Source organism: Canis lupus, chromosome 25, assembly GCF_003254725.2.
Source record: "Canis lupus dingo isolate Sandy chromosome 25, ASM325472v2, whole genome shotgun sequence".
Classification (NCBI taxonomy): Eukaryota; Metazoa; Chordata; class Mammalia; order Carnivora; family Canidae; genus Canis; species Canis lupus.
This window is the reverse complement of record NC_064267.1, coordinates 13,206,391-13,227,225: the sequence shown is the minus strand read 5'-3', so window position 1 is coordinate 13,227,225 and position 20,835 is coordinate 13,206,391. Positions and strand designations below refer to the sequence as shown.

At 41.6% G+C, this 20,835-nt stretch overlaps 2 protein-coding genes across 19 annotated transcripts in view; both read right to left on the bottom strand.

Moving 5' to 3' along the window:
* Positions 1-421, bottom strand: part of LOC112669509 (phospholipid-transporting ATPase IB-like) — a 178,051-nt gene extending 177,630 nt beyond the window's left edge. For 3 of the 6 annotated variants that reach the window (XM_049100840.1, XM_049100842.1, XM_049100841.1), the window contains exon 1: positions 224-414. The gene's annotated coding sequence lies outside the window, so the exon portion shown is untranslated. Of the gene's footprint in view, positions 1-223 lie in introns of all 6 variants that reach the window. The other 3 variants (XM_049100844.1, XM_049100845.1, XM_049100843.1) reach the window with 3 other exon arrangements.
* A 497-nt stretch (positions 422-918) lies between these two features.
* RNF6 (ring finger protein 6) overlaps positions 919-20,835 on the bottom strand; it is a 41,152-nt gene continuing 21,235 nt past the window's right edge. For 2 of the 13 annotated variants that reach the window (XR_007405737.1, XR_007405725.1), the window contains 3 exons: positions 15,865-15,983; positions 15,698-15,769; positions 12,962-14,236 (listed from right to left, as the gene is read on the bottom strand). The gene's annotated coding sequence lies outside the window, so the exon portion shown is untranslated. Of the gene's footprint in view, positions 1,111-8,895; positions 12,188-12,961; positions 14,237-15,697; positions 15,770-15,864; positions 15,984-20,835 lie in introns of those variants that run through there. The other 11 variants (XR_007405727.1, XR_007405726.1, XR_007405729.1 and 8 more) reach the window with 11 other exon arrangements.

Genomic DNA, 20,835 nt, shown 5'->3' with positions numbered 1-20,835 from the left:
ATGAATCTATCATCTCAGTTTACTGCCTCTCTGGCCATTTAGGGTATGGGACACCTGTTCCACAAAATTTCAAGGGCAAGACCCTAGAATGAAAGGGAAGGAACAGCTCCCTGGATGAGCCTGGGACATCCGAGAATGGAGCTGAGTTCAGTTACTGGAACAGTTGCACAGCTGCTGCTTAAAGGGGCCACACCCTGAAATAGAGGGCTTCCTAGTTACTCACCAGTCAGGCTGGCGACACCACCTTTGACCAGAAAACTGGCCTTTTAGGGTTAATATCCTGAATGTCTTCACTTAGCACCAACAGCCCTAATCCTGACGGACCTGGCCCCAGTCTTGGCCCAGAATGAGCTGTAACCTTCCCAGCTTGCCTCTGGAAATTCTGACAGTTGGCTCAGCACTGCCCTTGCACGGTGCTCCTGAGACAATGCTGAGCTGCGGCACTTCTTGTCCTTCTGACTCACCAAGGCTGCTAAGTATGAGTAGAGGGAAAGATGAGCTATGGTATGTGAATGCAATAGAATATACACCAGTCAGAAGCATATTCTATAAAGTAACATGAATAGGTCCTGAAGACCTAACATTTTATAAAAGTTAGCAGAATGAGATTCATAGCACAATATCCTTCACATAAAAAAAATTAAAATGTATACAAAATAAATTCCAATATGTAGTTTTTCAAGGAAATATATTGGAAATGCTGAAGATGGCTTGGGGGTAGGGGACAAACATTAAATATACAAGCAAGTGAGGAGTATGGACATGCAGTCAGGAGATGAAGAAAAATTACTCATGAGAGGAAAAAAAAATCAAAAGACAGATTACTTGGTAAAGCTATCTGCCATAGATGGACAGGAGAAGTTTTATAGCTCTTTTATTTATTTATTTTTTTAAAAAAGGTGATTTAGGTTTCATCCTCTTCCTGTGCCCCATCATTTCCAGGTAAATTCCACACATGTGCATGTACACTTTTCATGTCTTCTTACCACAGCATTTAAGTTATTAGAGTATCAGTTGGTGAAGTGATGCCCATGCTTCATGTGCCATGAAACAGCTTGTTTCTGATTCACTATCATCCTCTCAACTGTAGGTTTGCTTCCCTGGATGAATCTGAAAAGGGAACATTTCATGAGTTCAATTGCACTTGGAAATCAGCACATGAACCAGAGTTAGCCTTCTTCCCCTATTTCTATTTTTAAAGTGAAGCATCACTTGTGGCAAATATGTTAACTGGATGAATAGTAACATAAACCCAGGTAGCAGAGACCAAGAACTAAATCTGCTCAACTTTCTATGTTTCTCCATATCATACCCAGCTTAGAGCCCCTTATCAGCTTTCCATAGGATGCTATGACCATATGATGGGTTACAGTCTAGGGAAACTGTGGGGCAGGCCATGCTTCTAGACTGTCCACCAGGAGACTTAATAACACCCATTCTCATATCAGTTTGGTAGGACTGCCATAACAAAATGCCACAAACTACATGACGACATGATATAAATCCATTTTTTCATAGTTCTGGAGGTTAGAAGAGCAAGGTGCCGGCAGGTTAGATTTCCTGAGACCTCTTTCCTTGCCTTGCAGATGGCCACCTTCTTGCTGTGTTCTCATGTGGTCTTTCCTGTATGAACACATATCCCTGGAGGCTCTCTGTGGATTCTAATCTCTTCTTGTAAGGATACCAATCATACTGGATTAAGGTCCACTCTAAAGGCCCCATTTTCACATAATTACCTCTTTAAAGGCCCTATTTCCAAATACAGTCACATCCTGAGGCACTAGGGATTCATATGAATTTTTTGAGGGGACATAATTCAATCCATAACAATTTCCAAAGAGTCTTGCTCACAATGAGGTGCCTCTTGATGCTTTAGTAGCCAAGGAGTTCAGTATTAACCAAGGTGTTCATTTTCTAAATCAGGTGTATTTTTAAGAGAATACCCTAACCCAAAGAATAAGGAGCTTCCTTCTCCAGCCCCCAAGTCCTCAGGCACATTCATCATCCCCTCTTCTCTAAGATAACCCCTAGTGAGTAACTGTGGGATATCCTTAGGGCTTATCACATTGCCCTCCCTAAGATAAAGCTTGGCTTATTAGTCTTTGGTGCCTGGTTACCATAACAGCTCCTGGCATCCTAAGAAATATTGTACGGATGTACCTTGTTTGCAGGTCATGAGCAGCCTGAAAGTGAGGAACACTGGGGAGGGCGGGAGAACCAGAAGAAAGTGCCAGGGAGTCAGAGAGGGTGGGCCAGAAAATAAACCATCACCCCTTCACTTTTGCAGTGACCACCCCTTCACTTTTGCAGTGATGTCCCTGTACAGAAGCATGCACTTCCAAGTTATAGCAAGATGCAACACAATTTCTATTTGAAAATGTGCATGGAAAACAAAAATGCTAGATTTCTTATGGTTCTCTCATACTTATTTAAAACTTATGATACTCAAGGCACAGTGGCTATGTGTTTGATCAGGGAAAGGTAGAACACAGTATTCTCACATTCCAGGGAAAGCCAGCAGTGGACTTTCTCTGGACAAACCTAACACTTTGTGTTCTAAGAAGTGAAACCTTAGATCTGACCAAGAGGAGGTGAAATCACTGAACGGCAATGATGGTTGTCTGGGTTGTGAGGCCTGATGTGAAACAGAAAGAAGGGTTGGCTGATAAACCCTGAACTGAAATTCCACCTTTCTGGTCAAGACAGGCCATTGTTGGGGCACCTGAGTGTCTCAGTCAGTAAAGCTCCTGAATGTTGATTTAGGCTCAGATCATGATCTCAGGGTCGTGAGATCAAGCCCCATGTTGGGCTTTGCACTGGGCATGGAGCCTGCTTGGGATTCTCTCTCCCCCTCTCCCTCTCCCTCTGCCCCATCTCTCACCCCCCACCCCTCTCTCCCTCTTTAAAAATAATTTAAAATAAAAAAAAAAGACTGGCTATTGTTATATAGGGAAATTTGTCTTCAGTTCATTTCCTGGATTATCTAGTCTATATTTTTACTTTAAGCACACTCTTCCCTGCCTCCCTTTAAAGACTGCTATGGATTAGACTGTGCCCCCTAAAAAGATATGTTGATATCCTAACCTATAATATTTAAGAACATGCTCTTATTTGGAAGTAGGGTCTTTGCAGACGTAACCAAGTTGAGAAGATATCGTTGAGTAGATCCTAATCCAACAGGACTGGTGTCCTTATAAGAAGAAAATGCCATGTGAAGACAGAAACACACAAAGAGAATGCCATGGGATGATGGACAGAGAGAGATTGGAGTGATGTGTCTACCAGCAAGGAAACACCAAGAATTGACAGCCACTGCCAAAAACTAGGAAGAGGCAAGATAGGGGATCCCTGGGTGGCTCAGTGGTTTAGCGCCTGCCTTCAGCCGGGGCGTGATCCTGGAGATCCTGGGATCAAGTCCCACATCGGGCTCCCTGCATGGAGCCTGCTTCTCTCTCTGCCTGTGTCTCTGCCTCTCTCTCTCTCTCTCTCTCTCTCTCTCTGTGTGTATGTGTGTGTGTCTCTCATGAATGAATAAATAAATCTTTAAAAAAAAAAAAGGAAGAGGCAAGATAGGATTTCTACTCAAGATCTGAGATAGAGCATAGCTTCATAGATAACCTTGATCTGAGACTGTGAGAATACACTTCTGTTGTTTTAAGCCACCTGGTTTGTTGTGCTCTCAGAAACTGACACAAAACTTCTGGATACAGCAGTTCTAAGGAGCTGATACAAAGACAAACCTCTTGGAAGTAATGTCTATACCAGCTGACCCTGCTTCATCAACTCCCATTAACCACTCAACTTAATGAAATCTGGCTACTACCACTCCATGGAAACTACTCACAAAGATCACCAATGTCCTGTTTGTCAACAGCTCCAACAGATTCTTCTTAGACCCCCGTGTCACTTCCTGGCAGCATCCTCTTCCTCTGCCTACCTCCTAAACATCAGTGGGCAGTAGAACTCTAATCTTTTCTTGTTTGAAGCCCTGTCCGTGTGAAAGTCTATTCATTCTTCAACACCCAGGTGATAATCATAACTATGAAAGGCCCAAATTCAAGTCACCCCAAACCCATTCCATCTTACATTTTCTATAAGTTGAGAAATAGTTGTACAATCTATCCTGCTGCCAGAAACTTAACTAAAACCCTTCAGCTTACTCTCTGACTTTCCACATCCAACTAAAAAGCAACCTCCACTTAAATACCTTCCCCCTCCACCACCATTGCCAGAAGTTAGCCACTTGTTTCTCACCTGCACTGTTGCAAGATCCTCCTGCCTCTAGTTATGTCTACTCTACAATGCTTATTTCTTTCCAAAATACAAATATGATGATGTCACTCTCTGCTTAAAAACACAACTGCCCTCAAAATGGAGCCAAAGCTCCTTAACAAGAGTGTTCTATTACCTGACCCCTGGTTACTTAGTCTAGTCCCTCACCCTCTATGTTCCAATTACATTGAACACTGAATAATTTCCAGATCCCTACACACTCAAAAGTCATTTCCTTGCCTATAAACTCTAGCATGTGATACCCCACTAGACCGCAATTTCCATAAGGAAAAGAACTTGCACTAAATGAGAAATTAAATAAGAAATTATAATGTATCGGGGTGCCTGGGTGGCTCAGTAGGTTAAGCAGCCGAGTCTTGATTTTGGCTCAGGTCATAATCTCTGGGTTCTAGGATCCCGCCCTGGAACCACTGGCTCCCTGCTCAGCAGGGAGTCTGCTTGAGATTCTTTCTCTCCCTCTGCCCCTCCCCCCGTCGGCCCCCACCTGCACACTCTTACACTGTAACATAAATAAAATTTTTAAAAAGAAAAAAAAAAAATCAAGGTATCCGCAAAGCACCGCTTTGCTCCCTTTGGAGGCTCTGATGAAGAATCTAGTCCTCAGCCCATCCAGCTTCTGATGGCTGCCAACATTCCTTGGCTTGTGGCCATAAAACTCCAATCTCTGCTTTCATCTTCACATGGCCTCCTTCTCTATTTCCTGTGTCCAATCTCCCTTTGCCTCTCTCTATTTAAGGACACCTGTGATTGCATTTAGGGCCCACTCTGCTACTCCAAGATAAACTCTCCATCTAGAGATCCTTATTTAATCACAGCTGCAAACTCACTTTTTTTTTTCCAATTGAGGTGACATTCACAGGTTCCAGGACTTAGGATGTGGGTATATTGGGGGTTGGTACATTTTCAGCCTACTACAATGGGCTCATACTTCCTAAAACATAACTAGGTAGTCCATCAGTCTTCTTCCTAAGATGTAAAATGGGCCCCTCTATTCACAAATACATCTTTACCATAACTTAACAGAAAAAGCCTGACAACCCAACCATGATCCCTAAGAGTCTAATGTTTGCTCCCACGGTTCTTCATGCAATAATGCTGGCTGTCTGGTGAGTTGCCTTCTCCCCAACCATTTAATACTTCTCCGAAGAGTCTCTTCATACATATACCTTAGACTACTTTCTTTCCTCTAGCAGGGGAACTAGTGAATATAATACAATATAAGGAATATACAGCCGTATCAAGAAACGTTTTTGCGGGATCCCCAGGTGGCACAGTGGTTTACCACCTGCCTTTGGCTCGGAGCGTGGTCCTGGTAGACCCGGGATCGAGTCCCACGTCGGGCTCCCTGCAGGGAGCCTGCTTCTCCCTCTGCCTGTGTCCCTGCCTCTCTATTTCTCTCTCTATGAATAAATAAATTTTAAAATGTTTTGCAACGTGTAGCTTAAAAGAACAGCGCAAATGTCGTAAATGACCGGTCTCTGGGCAAGTAAAGCTGTCCCCAGCACAGCCTTCCAGAAGCTGATCCTCCAGAGGGAGAGGAGGAGGGAGCACAAGCACAACAACCGGAGCTGCCACCGCAGCGCAGGGGTTGCTCTTCGCAGTCGCGGGTGATGGGGAAGGACATCCTCCCCTCTCGCTCTTCGTCCCGCCCTCGCCACCCCTGCACCCCTCGGTGACGGAAGCGCCGGCAGCGCGCGTACAGGCGAGGGGCGCGCCAGAGACCAAGTCGGCAGCCAGTCACTCGGCCCGACGCGGTCCTGCCAGCCCACTTTCTCCGCGGGGCGCTCGCAGCTGGCCCCGGCGCGGGTGCGCCACGGCAGGGGCTGAGTCGGCCCCGCAGCCCGGCTTCGCCCCGCACCGCAGGCCCGCGGACCGCGCACCACACGCGGCTTCCGGCCTCGGCGTCCCGAGGCGCGCACGCGCACAGCCGTCGGGGGGGGGGGGGCGGGGCGCTGATCCGCCCGGGCCCCGCGCGTGGGCCTCCTCGGCCGCCGTCGCGGAGTCCTGGCCCCTTGCTCCCGGGCGCGGGCCGCGGGGTGTGCCGACGGCGGGGACGCGGCCGAGGCTCAGGTTCCAAGCCTCCAGCGCTCCTCCGTCGCCCGCGCACGGGCAGGACTTCTCCAGAGCCTCGCCTGGTCTGCAGCTGCGGGCGGCGCCCCCCCCCCCCCCCCTCCCGCAGCGTGCGGGCCCCGCGGGCTCCTCTGGCCCTGGCGATGCCGGAGGTCCCATCCTTCGGCTGGAAACCCGGCGGGAGACAATAGGACGGAAACTTTTCAATTTTTTTTTTATTGGAGTTTAATTTGCCAACATATAGCATATACCCAGTGCTCATCCCGTCAGGTGCCCCCCGAGTGCCCGTCACCCAGTCACCCCCACCCCCGCCCTCCTCCCCTTCCACCTCCCCTTGTTCCTTTCCCAGTTAGGAGTCTCTCATGTTCTGTCTCCCTTTCTGATATTTCCCACTCATTTTCTCTCCTTTCCCCTTTATTCCCTTTCACTATTTTTTATATTCCCCAAATGAATGAGACCATGTAAAGATACATCCATGAAGGCAAGAGAAACCAAAGCAAAAATGAACTATTGGGACTTAAGATAAAAAATCTTCTGCACAGCAAAAGAAACAGTCAACAAAACTGAAAGACAACCTACAGAATGGGAGAAGATGTTTGCAAATGACCTATCAGATAAAGGGCTAGTTTCCAAGATCTATAAAGAACTTATCAAACTCAACACCAAAGAAACAAACAATCCAATCATGAAATGGGCAAAAGACATGAACAGAAATCTCACAGAGGAAGACATAGACACGGCCACCACGCACATGAGAAAATGCTCTGCATCACTTGCCATCAGGGAAATACAAATCAAAACCACAATGAGATACCACCTCACACCAGTGAGAATGGGGAAAATTAACAAGGCAGGAAACAACAAATGTTGGAGAGGATGCGGAGAAAAGGGAACCCTCTTACACTCTTGGTGGGAATGTGAACTGGTGCAGCCACTCTGGAAAACTGTGTGGAGGATCCTCAAATAATTAAAAATAGACCTGCCCTATGACCCAGCAATTGCACTTCTGGGGATTTACCCCAAAGATACAGATGCAGTGAAACGCCAGGGACACCTGCACCCCGATGTTTCTAGCAGCAATGTCCACGATAGCCAAACTGTGGAAGGAGCCTCGGTGTCCATCGACAGATGAATGGATGAAGAAGCTGTGGTCTATGTACACAATGGAATATTACTCAGCCATTAGAAATGACAAATACCCACCATTTTCTTCAACATGAATAAGTCAATAAGACGGACACTTAATGCTGTCTCAAGAAGGGTGAATGTGGACACCTGGGTGGCTCAGCGGTTGAGCATCTGCCTTTGGCTCAGGGTGTGACCCTGGGGTCCTAGGATCTAGTCCTGTGTTGGCCTTCCCCCCCCGGGGAGCCTGCTTCTCCCTCTGCCTCTGCCTGCCTCTCTGTGTCTCTCATGAAACAAAAAGAAAAAAAAAGGTGAATGTTTGGTGGTAGGACAGGGTAATAGCCTTGGGGATAGCAGGAATATAAGAGTTCTTGGGGTGTCTATGTAGCCGGTAAGAATATCAACTCTGGCGAGCAAGAAAGGTCACCCCTCTTCATTCTCTGGGTCTCAGTTAATTTCTGACTCCTCTGAACCACATCCACCTACTCTTCCCTGCTCCCATCTGATAGGCTGGTTAAAAAATAAAAATTACCCCAGTCTTTGGAGTCCCCTTGCCAGGGATTAGGCCAGATTCTGACTTGCTGGGTAAATTAATGGTTTAGTAACTTATGCAAGGTCACATTACCAGTGACAGGATTCACACCCCGATCTCCTGGACTCCAGAGGCTGTGCTCTCAACCCAGATGCTACATCTCTTTATGAAATGTTTAGCCTCAGCCCTGTTTGAACCCAGTTTGGATCGCGGTGCTCTGAAGCATAAAACACCCTGGACTAGAAGTCAAACAACAGAACCAGAAGTCAGGAGGTGACCAAAAACGTGACTCTACAGTTCTCTCATCTTCAGTTTCCTCTGGACAAAATGGGGTTAATGTCCCACGTCTGGGAATTGTAGGGGGTGTAACTGGTCATTTGAAGGCCACTATCCAGCCCATCATAATGTCTTCTTGCTGACAGATTTTCAAGAACAGATGCAGCATCTAGGTAAAGTGGCCTCATCATCACTGATGCAAAACTAGATTCTATACCACTAAACTGGTTGGTGGCAGATGAGACATGATGACGGTGCAAAGGAGGTAATTATGACACTATCCACCCCCTACATCCACTCCCTCTTCACCTCCCGGTAAACAGACTCCAACAGGAACTATGCCACATGGAGAAGGAAGACTGACTTTGAGACAGTAAATCTGTTGTCAAAATGCCACTGGTCAGTTTGAGAGAGATACCTCACATCACATAGGGCTGAGTAGCTCCTGGAATTATCAACAGTCCTGCTGAATTCACATATCACTTTCCCAAACAAGTGTAATCCTCCCAAAAAAAAGCAGGAACCTCCAGACGTTGCTTAAGTCACATTTGCAGACTTCCTTGAAGCCAGAGGCTAGTGACACATGAATGCGTAGACTAGGGGGAGTTTTTTTTTTTTTTTTAAGATTTTATTTATTTATTCATGAGAGACACAGAGAAAGAGGCAAAGACATAGGCAGAGGAAGAAGCAGGCTCATAGCAGGGAGCCCGATGTGGGACTCAATCCCCAGACTGGGATCACACGCTGAGCCAAAGGCAGATGCCCAACCACTGAGCCACCCAGGCGGAGTTTTAAGTGAAATCTGCAGCAATTCTCTCCCTCTCTGAGGAGGACTTTAGTTGGCAAGTCAGAACAGATTCCTGAAGAGGGTTCTAGTTGTATGAAAATTGATTTTCGGGCTCAAAGGCTTGCATTTCCCTGAGATAAAAGGGAGTTTTCTTAAATTTAAGATGTAATAAAAATGGTTCCTATTGTAACATACCTTTGTATGGAAATAAGCAGCCTTGCTCACTCATTCAAAATCATATGGCAGGCTCATTTGAACATAATATCAGTGGCTGTGTTATTTATGTACATGTTCATGTGATATTTTATATTTCATTCCAAAAAGGAAATTTTAAATTGCTTCAATTTGGACATTTTCACCTAAAACCCAAAGCAGTCAGAAGACAAATTCCATTTAAAGGCCATCTGAATGAATGAATGAATGAATGAATGAATCAGTGAGCGAATGAATGCAGTTTGTCCCAATCTTATAGAGACGCTACCTTTTCTGAGCTCTTTTATAGACTCCAGGGAATAGGAATTCATCTAGCTTATTATCCCCAGAACTCGGGTAATGGAACTTTAGACTGAGTTCTTGACAGATCACATTCACTCACTTTGATCTTTAAGCTTCTGGGAGATAGGGATTTCATAATCTACTTGATAAACCACCTCCAAGTTTAAAAACTCTCACCTTTGGAATTGTTTTCCTGTTATTAATCCAGTCCCTCCTCTAACAATTTAGTATTATGGAAACTTAGATCTGGAAAACAGCCTTAAAGGTTGTTGTATTAGTTTTCCAACAAACTTGATTAAAATACAAACTTATTACTTTACAGTTCTGTACCTTAGAGTCCAACAGAAGTCAAAACAGAAGTCAAAATCAAAGTGATAGCAGGGCTGTGTTCCTTCTTTGGGGGCTATGTGTGGAGGCAAGGGGACTCTTGCCTTTTCTACCTTTTAAAATCCAGCTGTAGTCCTTGGTTTGTAGCCCCCTTCCTCTTTCTTCAAAGCCAGCATTTCTCTGACTGTTCCTCACATCATCCTTTGACTGTGATATCAGCCAGAAACATTGTCTGATTTTAAGGACACATAATTAGATTATTCCCCCCATAACCCAGAAAAATCTCCCTATTTTAAGGTCCTTACCTTCATCACATGTATAAAACACCTTCTGCCACATAAAGTAACACTGAAAGGTTCCAGGGATTAAGATGTAGACGTCGTTGGGGGCCATTATTCCACCACAGCCTAGCCACATTTGTAAAAAGTATTTTTAATATTGCATCTGTCCTGGCTCCCTGGGTATTTCACTTTTCTGACTCAGGTTAGACCTTGGCTAAGTCTCTAACATCCTCAGTAGCTCCCTGATTTTAACTACATTAGTTGAATGCACTTGATACATCAGTGGCCTCGTTTCTACAAAGGGCACCCCCAGCACCGTGAGGACGGGACACGCCCACGTGGTATATCCAGCTATTAACGCGGAAGCTGTGATGTGTGGCTGTGGAATATTTCTAATAAATATATTGTTTCCAAAAAAAACTTTTTTTTCAAATCCTCTCTTCAAACTCCTTTCATCTCTTCAAACTCCTTTGTATTAGAAGGAATTCCTTAATAGATGCTTCTCTAATCTGAGTACTTCCACTGATGGGAATGTTATTATTTTACAAAACCACAAAAGGCAATGTTGACCAACACTAAATGTCACAAAATTCTTATGTTCAGTCCCAGTAGCCCCCATGCATAGGTCCTTGTCTTAAAAAGCACAGGAGAAAACCAGTATCCCCACCTACACATCCCCCACATGAAGTTCTTTATATGCAGACAGCCAGAAGATTTCCTTTTTTTCCTTTAGTTGAACAAATTGAACACCTATTGTATGTGGATTCTATTCTAGGTTTCAGAGATACAGTGATTAATCAGCTAGAAAAGTCCCCAGTCTCATAATGCATTTCTTCCACTGAAGGAAACAGGTGGATAATCCAATAGACAGCCTTAGCATCACCTTAAATACCACCAAACCAGGGGTACCAAAATAATTTTTGAAAGAATTTTATATATATATATATTTTTTTTTTTTTTTGAAAAATCACCTGCTGGGGCACATAGGGGGCTCATTCTTTATTTCAGTTCAGGTCATGATCTCACCACATCAGGCTCTGCGCTGGGCATGGAGCCTGCTTAAGATTTTCTCTCTCTCCCCCTGCCCCTCCCTGCCACTAAAATAATCTCCGATCTAGCAATTATGGAGGGGGTGGGTAGAACCAGTTAGATCTTTGTACACATATTTTATATTTTAGAAATGTTTACATTTTGAATAATGGAATAATACCAAAGCCTTTTCAGAGCCATGGTCCTCTGAAGATCTTACTCTGGTCTTGAGGGAAAAACAATTTTAGGGCAGCCCAGGTGGCTCAGTGGTTTAGTGTCTGCCTTCGGCCTGTGGCGTGATCCTGGAGACCCACATCGGGCTCCCTGCATGGAGCCTGTTTCTCCCTCTGCCTGTGTTTCTGCCTCCCTCTCTCTCTCTGTGGGTCTTTCATGAATGGATGAATAAAATCTTAAAAAAAAAAAAAGAAAGAAAAACAATTTTAAGTGAGGTAGAACAGTTTCTATTAGAGTAAGCAAAGATGACTTCCTAGGAAAAGTAGAGCCTTCCAAGATGACTTTCCAGGATTTCAATAAGACTAGCAGGGAGAGGGATGCCTGGGTGGCTCAGTGGTTGAGCGTCTGCCTTCGGCTCAGAGCATGATCCTGAGGTTCCGAGATCGAATCCCACACTGGGCTCCCCACGGGGAGCCTGCTTCTCCCTCTGCCTATGTCTCTGCCTCTCTATTTCTGTGTTTCTCATGAATAAATAAATAAAGAAAAATTAAATCAAATTTTAAAAACAGGGAGATATTCTATAGATTCGTATTGACCTAGGCAGCCAGGTGAGAGGGAGAATCAGGGCAGATAAGCCTTTTAGTTTGGGCATATGGTTGAGGATAGGGCATAATCTGATGTTTTACTTTAGTTATTAAATAGAAGTCTTCTCAGAGGCACAGAGAAGACTAGGAATTCAGGGATAGAAGACTAGGGATAAGACAGTTCTGGCAGCAACCCCTGCTATCTGCAAACATCCTGTAAAGCAAGAAGGAACCAAAGGTCAGACATAGAGGATAAGCAAGGCACTTGGGAAGTTAGTCTCCCCAGTCCAAGGATAATTTCTCACATGATTGGCAACACATCAGAATGGGGAAGTCTGACTCTGTAATGCTCAAAAGGTAACATGAGCCCACCAATGAGCTCTTTAGAAACAACATGAAGGTATTTGGAGCACAAGGGCCACTTCATGCGGTTTCCATCTCTACAGGCTACAAAATCCAGACCTAAGCACGTTCAACTTGCTGTGGTTGAGTTTACCAGAGTCACTTGAAACTCCAGGTTGTGACAACCTGTAAAGCAAAAGCTAGAGGATGCTCCAATGAATAAGGTCATCAAGGCATTTGTTCTTATTCATTCAACTTAAATTTTCTCTTTTTCTTGTGGTCTAAATTCAGCCTCTCCACATGCATTCTCAGAGCTGGCAATAGGAACATGTCATTTCCACTCAAATTCTGTGCTGCTGTTTCTGAAATATAGATGTAACTGAAATAGGGGCAACTGGGTGGCTTAGTCAGTTAAGTGTCTTGACTTTGGCTCAGGTCATGATCCCGGGGTCCTGGGATAGAGCCCTGCATCAGGCTCTCTGCTCAGCAAGGAGCCTGCTTTTCTCTCTCCCTCTGCCCTCCTCCCACCCCCCGCTTGTACTCTCCCTCTCTCTGTCAAATAGATAAAATAAAATCTTTAAAAAAAATAGATGTAAGTGAAATAATGTAAGTAAATCTAACCAATTTTTATTCAAATTTCCTGACATAGAAAATGAAAAAAATGTTTATTTTCAATTCAACTTTTCCAGAGGCTCTGCTGTTGACATTATAATATTGAAAGTTCATTGGACTAAGTTATCTGATGACACAACTTCTCCATTGTTGGGAAAGTGATGCATTTTGTAATTAACATTTGAGGTATCTCCTTCGATTTAGCTTTCTTATTAGAAGGCTTTGTTGTAAAGTGATTGTTTAAGTTTGTGTATTTATTTTAGGCATGTTTGCCTTTAAGACTCAGAAGAATTCTGACTTTTGTTTGGCTACAGATTGACATTAGTCATAGTTTTGAAGACCTTAAATGATTGCTGGAAGTGTTTCAGGCATTGTTTTTATTGGGACCAAATTTGTATCCTGTGATGATACTCTCATTCTCAGTGTTTCTTATTTTTAAATTTTGTTGGGTCCCTATGTGGGTATGCTTACTTGAAACTAGAAATTCCACTATAAGTGGGCAAAGTGTAAAATGAGAACAAAAGAGTAGTACAGTGCTGGCTGTCTGAGTAAATAATGGTATGACATTGGTATCTTATCCTTTTTTGGTTCCCCACAAGGTTCTGGATAACTCTGATCACTCCCTTCTATTACTACCTGTATCCTCCCAGAGAACTTGGGCATGACTGGTAGTAAAGATCAGTGGTTCCCATTCCTGTGAAGCAAAGTATAATCTTTCTTACTGGGGCAGCCAACTATGACTTGGCTTCTTTCCTTATTCATACAGAGGGTTAGCTGTTTAAAGATATAACATGATTGAGACAATTTGAGTGAACCAAGCTCTGCTCCCTTAATGTCTACAAATACAATGGAAAATATTCCAAACCTCAACATCTACTCTTAAACAGGAAGTTGTCTCTTGGTAGCTCCAGGGTTGACAGATCTAAGATATGACCTTTATAATATCAGATCCTTACTGACATGTAGACTTAGACAGTGGTGGGTGGGAGCTGAGAGAACTTGCCTTCAAGCACACATGAAATAGTCTGAGGAGTCTCACAGAAAGAAACAGGAAGACTGAGAGGAGATGGAGATCATACACTAGCTGGTGAAAGTTAGGGCTGTAAAAAATGGCTTACTACTGTCCATTTTATCTTATTTGTCATTATTCACCACTTCTCTTACCCAAAAGATGTCATGGCTGGTGGATTCATGGGTTCTTCTTCATCATCACCATCATCACCAATGTTCTGATGCATTGTTCATTTAGCATGAAACAGAAAAATCCAGAAATCCAAAGGGGGACTGAGTCAAATGAAAGGTCAGAGAACTAGAGTGAAAAATCAACAAATTCTTTTTGAGAATACATAATCATTACCCAGCTCCAGTGTTCATGAGGCCAAGCCTCATTAAAGCTTGCCATAAAGCTAGAATATTAAAAAGCTGGTAGAGAAATGGATAATGTTCTATGGAACATTACTCTCTATTTAGACTATTTCATTCAAGTCAGTGGGGGAAGGGTGGTGTGTCAGATAGATTATTAAGTAAAAGGTGCTGGAATAATTGGTCCTGTTTATGGGTGGGGGGAGTGATTAGGGTTCATTCTTCTCTCCAACCATTCATAAGAATTAATTCCAGATGGATTAAATATGAAATACATTTACTCACTAAACAAATATATATTAAAATATTATCATGTTTAAATTACTATAGATACAGCAGTAAACCAAACAAGAATCTCAGTTCTTGGGGCACCTGGGTGGCTCGGTTAGTTGAACATTGATCTCAAGGTCTTGGGATCAAGCCCCATATTGGACACTGGGCGTGGAGCATCCTTGAGTTTCTCTCCCTTTCCCTCTTCCTTTGCTCCTCCCCAACTTGTGCATACTCTCTTTCTCTCTGTCTCACTAAAATAAATAAATCTTAAAAAAAAAAAAAAAAAAGAATCTTGGTTCTCAGGGAGGCTACATACTAGTGCAGAGTGACAAACAGTAAGTTTATTAGTAGGAATATGTGTTATGGAGAAAAACAAAGCAAGCAATGGGAATAGGGTATAGGAGTTTGCAATTTCAAATAGGATATTTAGAGAAAGCTATACTACGAAGATGACATTTGGGTAAAGACTTAAATAAGGTGAGAAAGTTGCCATGTTGTTCTGGAGCAAGGACATTTCAGGCAGAGGTAGCATTTAATACAAAGCCCTAAAATGGGAACATACTTGTTTCAGAAATAGCAAGGAGTGGCTGATGTGCAGTGAGCACAGGGGAGAATAATAGGAAATGAGGCCAGAGAGGTAGCCAGGGGTAGAAAGCTGATGGCCATTATAAAAACTTTGGCTTTTTCAGGTCAAATAGGAAATAACAGGATCTAATTTTTTTTAAGATTTTTATTTACTCATAGAGACACAGAGAGAGAGACACACAGGCAGAGGGAGAAGCAAGCTCCATGCAGAGCGCCCTGGCGTGGGACTCAGTCCCGGGTCTCCAGGATCACGCCCTGGGCTGCAGGCGGCGCTAAACCGCTGCGCCACTGGGGCTGCCCAACAGGATCTAATTTTAATGGAATCTTTTCTAGTGTTTGTTTTGAAAATAGTCAGTGAAGGCTAATTCAGGAACAAGGAGACCTATTAGGAGGCTATTGCAATACTCTAGCTGAAAGAGAGCAATGGCTCGGACCAGGGTGGTAGCGGTGAACGTGGTGAGAAGTGCTTGTTTCTGAATATACGGAAGGTAGAGCCAATAGGATTTGCTGGTGGGTTGAGTGTGCTGGCAAAAGGAAAAGAGGAGAGTACCTCTGCCTCCCGATAATCATGTCGTTTTGTAATCCCCTCCTCTGGAGGGTGAACTGGACCCGTAGCCTGCTTCTAATCAATAGAAGACGACAAAGATAATGGGATGTTACTTCCATGAGTAGATTACATAATATTGTGACTTCTGTCTTATTAGCAAACTCTATTACCTTCTTAGCTTGCATGCTTTGATGAACTGAGCCGCTATCTTCTAGAGGCCCATGTAGCAAGGGACTGAGGGTGGCCTCTGGCCAATTGCCTGCTGGGAATGGAGGCCTCAGTCTGACAGCTATAAAGAGAAATATTGTCAGATTTTATTTCATAATAATTGTAAATTTCTTTAGAAAAAAATAAAGTTTTTAAAAGTTCAGTCTGGAATAAGAATTTATAACATATATATAATCAACAAAATAGCAATATGAGTAAAATACAGTTGCAATAATACATACTAATATTTTAACTTCATAATATAATCTAAAGTAATAAGAAAAATCTTATAACCCAACGAGTATTAACTCAACGAATAAATGTAAATGCACAACAATACAAGCAGGTAATTCACAGGGGAAAATATGATATATAAATACATTAAAAGATACTTAACCTCACTAATTTTTAAAAAATGCTAATTCAAACAACAAAATACCATTTTTCCTTCTTACAACTCCATAAAGTAGGTACAAGCATACCTCATTTTATTATACTTTGTAGATATTGCAATTTTTATAAATTGAAGGTTTGTGGCAGTCTTGCATCAAGTAAGTATGTCAGTGTCACTTTCCAACAGTATTTGCTCATTCTGTGTCTGTGTCACATTTTGGTAATTCCTGCAATATTTCAACTTTTTTCATTATTATATTTGTTATGATAATCTGTGATTAGTGATTACTACTCGCTGAAAGAGGATGGTTAGCATTTTTTAGCAACAAAGTATTTTTAATTGAAGTCTGTACTTTGGGTTTTTTTTAGACACATGCTATTACACACTTACTAGACTTCAGTATAGTATAAATATAATTTTTATATGCACTGTGAAACCAAAGAATTCATTTGACTCATTGCAATATTATACTTATTGCAATATTAGCTTTATTGCAATGGTCTGGAACTGAACCTACAATATATGCCTCTGAGGTATGCCTGTACTAACACTGTCCTCATTTTATAGATGAAGAAACTGAGGCTTCAAGAAGCTAAGTAACTTGCTCAAGGTCACACAATTACTCAGCTGCAAAACCAGAATTTGAAACCAGTATGTCTCTCTCCAGAGCTAGTAGTCCTAACCACTGTACCATCAGGGGGTGAAATGCAAACTCTCATTATCTCCCCTCTTATACGCACACCCCCTACACACACACACACACACACACACACACACACACACAAAACACACACACACACAAACTCATATACAGGACCATCTTTGTCATTTCTCTAAAGATGATGTTATTATTTATTTGAACCTAATCTTCCTTGGACATGTTATATGGGTTATTCTTTTCAGTCAAATCCTAATAAGGTAAACCCAGAATCCTGTGGGAGGAAATACCAAACAGATTAACAGACATATAGTAGGAGACCCAGAAGAAGAAGAGAATTAGAATGAGGCATTAAAAATATTTAAAGATATAACGACCAAAATTTTCCAAAATTTGACGAGATCTCACAGATCCAAAAGTTTATTGAACCCAAATAAAATAAATTCAAATGTTCCTACCTAGGAACATTGTAGTCAAACTGCTGAGAACCAAAGATAAAAAAAATGTCTTGAAAGCAGCAAGAGAAAGAAGATGTCACAAACATACATTGTTTCTGATGAGAAACAATATAGGGCCAGAAGTCAAAGACAGAAAATCTCCAAAGTGCTGAAAGGGAAACATTACCCAGAATGTTATGTCCAGAGAAAGGATCCTTCAGAAATAGGAGAGAAATAAAATATTTTTATTTTTATTTTTAAAGTAATGAAGGTCCCAGACAATGTTACAAGTCAAGAAAAAAAAAAGAGGCATACATATTGGGAAAAAAAATAAAAGAAGAAAACTTTTATTTGCATTTGAAATGATCGGTATACAAAATATAATTAAGAATCTTTTTTTTAAAGATTTTATTTATTTATTCATGAGAGACACAGAGAGAGAGAGAGGCAGAGACACAGGCAGAGGGAGAAGCAGGCTCCATGCAGGGAGCTCGATGTGGGACTCAATCCCAGGTCTCTAGGATCATGCCTGGGGCTGAAGGCAGGTGCCAAACGGCCGAGCCACCCAGGGATCCCTATAATTAGGAATCTTTAAAAAAGCTACTAGAATAAGTGAGTTTAGAAAAATCAGAGAATATAAGCTTAAAATACAAAAACCAATTGTATTTCTATACACTAGTAATAAAGAGCTAGAAATTAAAATTGTACAAAAATAACACAATAACTTCAAACAATGTGAAAAACTTAGGCATAAATTTAACAAAATATGCAAAATACAAGTACACTAAAAAAGTACAAATCATTGCTGAAATTAAAGAAAACCTAAATTAATGGAGATATATATAATATTGATAGATTGAAAGATTCAGTATTTTTAAGATGTCATTTCTCCCCAAATTGATCTATTGATTCAATGCACTCCCAACCAAAATTCCAGCATTCTTAGGGCGAGGCTTAATAGTTTTTTATTTAAGTAATCTTTACAACCAGCTTGGGCCTTGAACTCATGACCCTGAGGATCAAGAGTCAGATACTCTTCCGATTGAGCCAGCAGGCACTGCCCCCCACCCCACAATATTCTTTTACATAGAAATTAACAAGCTGATTATAAAATCTATACAGTGACACAAAGGATCTGAAATAGCCAAAAGAGTGTGGAATGGCACAAAAATAGATATATAGAACAACAACACAAGAGAATAGAAAATATAGCAGTAGACTCACACATACACATTCAACTAATTTTCAACAGAATTCAATGGAAAGGATAGTCTTTTTAGCTTATGGTGTTGAAACAAGAGAGAGTATCCATATTCAAAAACAAAAAAAATAATCTGGATTCTTACCTTCCACCACACCAAAAAGTAACCTCAAAACGGGTCATGTATTTAAATATAACAGCTAAAGAAGACAAAGAGAAGGGGGTGGGGGGGAGACAAATTACAAGAGGAGGAGAAGGAGGAAAGAAATCTCTGTGACCTTGGATTAGGTAAAGATTCTTAGGTAAGACACAAAAAGCATAAACAATAATAAACAAACACTGATAATTTGGACTTCATCAAAATTAAAAACATTCTTCTTCAGCGATGCCATTAAGAAAATGAAAAGGGAAAAAAAAAGAAAATGAAAAGGGGCCACCTGGGTGGCTCAGTGGTTGAGTGTCTGCCTTTGGCTTGGTCATGACCCCGGGGTCTGGGATCGAGTCCCACATCGGGTTCCCTGCAGGAAGCCTGCTTCTCTCTCTGCCTATGTCTCTGCCTCTCTGCGTCTCTTATGAATAAATAAATAACATCTTTGAAAAAAAAAAAAAAGAAAGAAAATGAAAAGGCAAGTCAGACATTGGGAGGAAAAAACATCAATAATGTGTATATAACTATATATAGTGTGTATATATATCGATACATATATAGTATAGATAACTACATAGATACACACATAGCATCTATGTATCCAGTATCTCATATCACATAGATGTAGATCACAAATGACTGATACTCATAATACATAAAGAACTCTTACAACTCAATAATAAAATAAATCAATAGGGGGATGGGCAAACATACAATTATATAAAGACAGAATTAAAAGAAGATGTAAAAGAGCCAACAAATACAAAGATAGTCAACATCATTAATCACAATGGAATTCAAATTAAAACTACAATGTGATACCATTTCACAACTATACAATGGCTAACATCAAAGAGCCTGGCAATAGTGATGTTAGTTAGGGAGAATGTGCAGCAACTGGAAGTCTCAAGTAAGGCTGGTTTCCTAGGCACCATGCTCAGAAGGTCTCCTCACTTGAATTAATGCTCTGCTGTCACTGTCCTGAAATTCTCAACAATGTTAGCTTTGAACTAGTGTTTTCTAAGTCCAATGAAACAATGGAAAATGTATGTGAGCAGAGGAGATGCTAACATACATGCCTGTTTGTTCCTTGCTGCCTCATTCAGGTATGGTGTTTGCAGGGTCCCATGAGCACAGAATTCCAGTGAACACAATGTATCGGGGTTCAGGAAGACTCAGAGCGAATAAAAACTAATCATGTTGTTCCTCAGAAAATTAAAAATAGGATTATCATATGATCTAACAATCCCATTTCTGGGTATATATACCCCATAAGAAATGAAAGCAGAGACTTTGTACACCCGTGTTCATAGCAGCATTATTTGCAATACCTAAAATGTAGAAGAAATGCCACTATCAATCAATGGATGACTGGCTAAACAAACTGTGGCATGTATGTACAATGGAATATTATTCAGCCTTAAAAAGGAAGGAAATTCTGCCACATGGTACAACACGGATGAACCTTAAAGACATTATGCTAAGTGAAATAGCCAATTGCAAAAGGACTTTGAAATGCTGCAAAAAAAATACTATATGATCCCACTGATTTGAAGTACTTAATGCAGCTAATTTTATAGAGGCAGAGAGTAGAATGATGGTTGCCAAGGGACTGGAGTCAAGGCAGAAATGAAGGAGTTTGCGTTTAATGGGTATAGAGTTTCCATTTTGCAAGATGAAAAGAGTTCTGTAGGTGATGGCTGCATAACAATATAAGTGTACTTATAGCCCCTGAATGGATATTTTAAATGGTCAGTGGTCATATGTATTTTACCGCAGTTTTTAAAAAAGTAATTATATTACATCTATGATTGAGGGAGAAGGGGGCAGTGACAGCCCTAAGATATAGAGTTGTTGGATAAAATAAAATGTGTCCCATGCAGTATTTGGGATGTACTTTTACTAAAGAAATGACAGTGGTTTGCCTGAGGCCTAGCTTTAATTGTTCATCTCCTAATTTTATTTGCTAACACTGGCAATCCTACTCAAGAAGCCACACTTTCCATTTGAACCAGAACTTGCTTTGGATGAAGAAAGTGGCGATAGCCTTCTAAGAAACACAAAACTCCAAAGAATGCTATTGTTTCCTTGTTCAC